Raw genomic sequence first — 4,840 nt, forward strand, 5'->3', positions numbered from 1 at the left:
AATATCAATAATTTATTTAACGTGCCTAGGAACAATCATACGGTCGATCGTCTTTGTGCAGGCGCATGCAAAAATAAAGCAATAACAATGAACAATACAATACAGCCTTCAGATAAAGAAATCTAATAAAAAGAACGAATACGCACAGACAAAAGACATCAACGCAAAATGGGAAGAATAAAAAGACAGGACGTGAATAATAGAATAGGAGTCAACAATAATGTGGAATATACACGACTATGCGGAAGGCTACCTGAAAGAAGCTAGGAAAAAGGAAGAATTGATACATTATGAAAACTATACTGGGTCAGTGCGAAGCTCATGCAGATAAAAGCAATGACTGTGGACTATGAAAAACATCAATATAAAGAAAATTAACATTATAGAGACTTTGTATTCTATGAATGGTAGGAAGAAAGGAAGGAAAGAAAGAACGAGACATCGAGAGAAGACAGGGAGGTTGACCAGAAAGACATCCGGTTGGTTACCCTACACTAGAGGAAAAGGGAAGGGAACAAGAAAGATGAAAAGGGAAGAGAAAGAAAAGAAAAAGGAAGAGATGGTAAATTCGGCCACTTTTTGTGCTGGTGCTATTACAGCACCGTCCACATTCCTCGACAGCCCTAAAGGCAGCAAAAGCCCTATTGCGTGCGTGCGTGCGTGCGTGCGTGTGTGTGTGTGTGTGTGTGTGTGTGTGTGTGTGTGTGTGTGTGTGTGTGTGTGTGTGTGTGTGTGTGTGTGTGTGTGTGTGTGTGTGTGTGTGTGTGTGTGTGTGTGTGTGTGTGTGTGTGTGTTTTAGGACGACGGGTTGTTGATAGTATCACATAGTCAACAGCATCATTTCAAGCGAAACAGCGCACGCCCTGTGTCATTTTGCTTGCCTCCTGGCGAATGTATCGCTAAATACGTAAAACGCTACCCCGCGCATAACAAGTTTAGCAAGGACGGGACATGCCGCCATTGCACACAACATTTCGTCGTAAAAGAAGGCTGTCCTGCAGTTCTTGCAACTCGTCCACCAGACGAGTTGCAAAGACCGCTTATACGCTTGTCCAGAATGAGCTTGTGTGAACGCCTCTGACTTGCGGTGGAGTTCTAGACGTATGCTGTGAATGGTAGAGAGTTAGAAGAGGTTGGCAGCTGCACGAAACGGTCGATATTCTTTGTTTAACTTACGCGAAATTAATACAACTGAAAAGCAAAAGGCAGGACATCATACCGTGAACTAGCTTGTATAAAAAAATTACAGTAAAATGATGGCAGCTGTTACAACGAGATTCAGAGTCGTTTCTAGCGAAACAATGGCTGTGAATGCTTACGATCTTTTTTTTTTAATTCTCGTCTCGCTTAATGACGTTACTGTTGGCTAGCAAGGCCATTCCAGATCACAGACGCTTACTCAACTTGAGGCAGACATGTTGCTGTGTACAATTGGTGGAAGAGTGCTGGAAAACTGCATTCTCGGGAGATTCGCAAACACGGCCGAAAGGACGAAAGCCTCGCATGGCATCACGTTTAGTGTGAGCAGTAAAACTGAGCATGCTGTCAAAAAGAACACCAAGATCACCGATCTCATAAACCTTGCATAACGACACGGTTTTGACATAGTACGAAAATGACATGGTCGATGTTTTGCGAGGTATACTCATGAATTTCGTCTTTCAAGTATTCAGGGAAAGGTTATTGTTTCTACCCGTTTCAGAGAACACAAATCTGACTGTAGCAAGCGAGAATCGCAAAAAGAATGAATTTCCTTAAATATGTTGAATAATAGTTTTTATGATTAATATAGACACAAACGGCTTCGGAAAAGAAATATCATTCACTCGTGCTAATGAATTCACACAACAACCCCATTTGGGACGAGTTATGTTAAGTATGAACATGCGTAAATATGGTAAAACTTTAGATGTAGCAGTACTGGTGCTTTAAAAAGGATGTGACCCGGACGTGATTCGAACACGCAACCTTCTGATCTGGAGTCAGACGCGCTACCGTTGCGCCACCGAGTCAACACGCCCGCTTTATCGCTTTTTATGGACCTACTGGAAATCAAAGTGCTTTATCATCGTTATCGTTGTTTGTTAGCTGTATTTATGCTTCACTTAGGAGCATTTTCAGTTGTGAATTTAACCATTGGGTGGCTTGGGTACGCCAGCCTACCATGGCCGCTAAGACACGTCGGCAACGTCGCACTCTCGAGCGCCGTCGTGTGGCTGACCCCAGCACTGACAAAATTTTTGTTCGTTCAGTCGTCACAAAGCGGCACTACACGTACTGCAAGCTAAGGATGGCGGAAAATTTGAATGGACGCACATTCTATGATTAGCATTAGCGCGGCTGGAAAACAACCTCTCTCCTCACTGTAGTCATCGTAGCAGCCACCTCCTCCCCCCTCTCTCTCAACAAAGGTACGATGTGGGTATCCTTGAAATCGCTACTCAAAGGCGAGGACGCAGTGAAAGGCAGTGTTGCAGAAGCGTAAGCAGAAATTATTTTCAAGGGTGGGGGAGGGGGAGTGCCTTTTTAATTTTCGGAGGCTGAGGGGGGGGGGGGGGGCACATAACTTGAAATGGTCAATTTTCGCTCTGTATACCATGGCGAAAAAAAATTGGGGGTGGCACAGGCTCGGTGAGCCACCCCCTAGCTACGTCACTGCAGTTCGGAGTTCTTGTTGTTTTTAGCAAACTTCTCTGCGCTTACATCGAAAGCACTAAAAAAAAATTCTGACAACAAATCTGAAACATTTTTTTTTCGCAGAAGTAAGGTGCTTATATGCACTTTTGCTTTTAGCGTGCAATCACGGATGAGCGAATACTTACGTCTTTTCCTCACTAAACACACACGTTGATACAGTTGGCGGAAATGTCGTGATTTTCTTGGATGACTGAAATGTTAAATATTTCCACACGTGCTCCTTCCTTTTCTATTTTCATGTTACCACCCTATTAGAAAGTAACTGCTGCATTGCGCGAAGCGCACCTTAATGACTAGAAAGCGTCTAGATAATCTTGGAACCTTCCGATGACTTTACGTGCACAACGCGAATATTAGATCTAGTTCTGTAGCTTACGCGGCAGTTAGCGGTAACGCTGGAACATTCGAGATACGTGCATGTATAAAAGACGACGAGCTTGGCCACTTGTCACCAAAATAACAACTCGCCGCTTCCAGCCCAGTACCTTCTCGTTTTGTCTTCAGCGTTGCAACCAGAAGTTCCTGAGGTCGTGCATGACCAACGGCAGAGCACCTCAGCGTTTCTCACACTCTCGCAAGAATGCAAAAAAAAAAAGGGGGGGGGGGGTTGCTGGCTGGCCTAGACCCGCCGCCGACGTCGCTTGCTACGTGAGCACATGCCGATACTGTAAGCGATGAAAGACACCGCCAACAAGACCGGCAGGCTTTCTTCAGCCGATACGGCCACCTCGGTGACAATGCCAGCAGATCAAGGTGCGTACCTATACCGGGGCCGTTCCCAACATCAACTTGCGGAAATAATGGATCGTCATAGCTACCGACTACGTGATCCGCTGCGTCGACACACGGGCCCTGCCTAGAGGCAGTGCCATTGTGTTAGCAAAGTTCTCCATTGAGAACATCATACTGCGTCCCAGTGCCCCAGAGATCCACATCATGGACACGGGTACCCATTTTAAAGCAGACCTAACTCAAATGATATTGAGACATAGCCGATTAAGTCACTGCCGGGCCACCGCCTACCACCCATGGGCTCGCTGAGCGCCTAAACAAGACTATCGTGACATGCTGGCCATATGCAACCAGCACTACCGACAAAAACTTCGACGTCACCGCCTACCTCCAGCGTGCCGAAGCCAGACAACCCACCCGTCTGCACAATACGCCGACGGGGACTTATAGCGAGAGGCTTCTTCGGCGATACTTTTGACCGTACGGGTATACTTCGACGTCTTGACCATACGAGTTTGTACCTGACGACATTACCAACTATAGGCGTGTTACGTACAACCTCAAGTCGTCCATGTCGTGCACCATAAGCTATACAGTCACAGCGAGCTATAGGACTGTGTTTTTGTTTTGTTGTTGTCTTGTATGGATGGATGGATGGAAAAACTTTATTTCGTCAGAAAGCAACTGAGGATGATTCCGTGTTAGATGGCCATCAACCCAAGGTTGGCGGCGACCTTGTATTATGCACGCACTTCTTTTTCGCCTCTACGTTATTTCACAAGCATCGGGACGACGCTCTCTGTTTCTTTTTTCTCAGGCGAAGGCAACGCCTACTTGCTCCTTTCTTTTCTTCATTCGTGTTACCACCTCATCACAATGTACAACTGCTGCGTTGCGCGAAACGCACCCCTATGATTGGGAACCTCTTAGGTAATCTTAGAACCTTCCGATGAGGTTACGTGCACAACGCGAAGAAGAGTTGGTTCTGTATACACGCGACCCACAGCGATAACGCCGGAATCTTCGACGCACTTGGCCTCTTGTCAGTTTATCGACAACCTATGCTCTGTGCGGCGATATCAGTGAGTGTACTATCGGCGTCAAATGAAACCCGAACAGCGGAGTGCGTGTTTCAAGCATTAGAAACAGTATAGTGTTAGCCTTCCAGTCATCACCATTGACAGGCATGCACATCCAGTTTGGCAGCACTGCGCGATCCACCTAGAGTGCGTTATCTCCGTTTTTTTTTTTTTTTTTTGCTCTAGTTTTCGTATGGCGACAATGGTGGAAATCGTGGGCGAGCCAAGCGCTTTTGATCGTATCACTCGCAATTCTTTGCTTTTACTTCAGCGTCGCAGTGCAATCGGTGTCTTGGCACGATAAAACAGAAAGAGAAATATAATCGGTTTGT

At 45.9% G+C, this 4,840-nt stretch overlaps 1 non-coding gene across 1 annotated transcript; it reads right to left on the reverse strand.

Moving 5' to 3' along the window:
- Window positions 1-1,940: 1,940 nt before the first annotated feature.
- Window positions 1,941-2,012, reverse strand: TRNAW-CCA (transfer RNA tryptophan (anticodon CCA)). Its single transcript has one exon. It is a non-coding gene; the product is annotated as a tRNA-Trp (tRNA).
- Window positions 2,013-4,840: the final 2,828 nt, after the last annotated feature.

Source organism: Rhipicephalus microplus, chromosome 10, assembly GCF_043290135.1.
Source record: "Rhipicephalus microplus isolate Deutch F79 chromosome 10, USDA_Rmic, whole genome shotgun sequence".
Classification (NCBI taxonomy): Eukaryota; Metazoa; Arthropoda; class Arachnida; order Ixodida; family Ixodidae; genus Rhipicephalus; species Rhipicephalus microplus.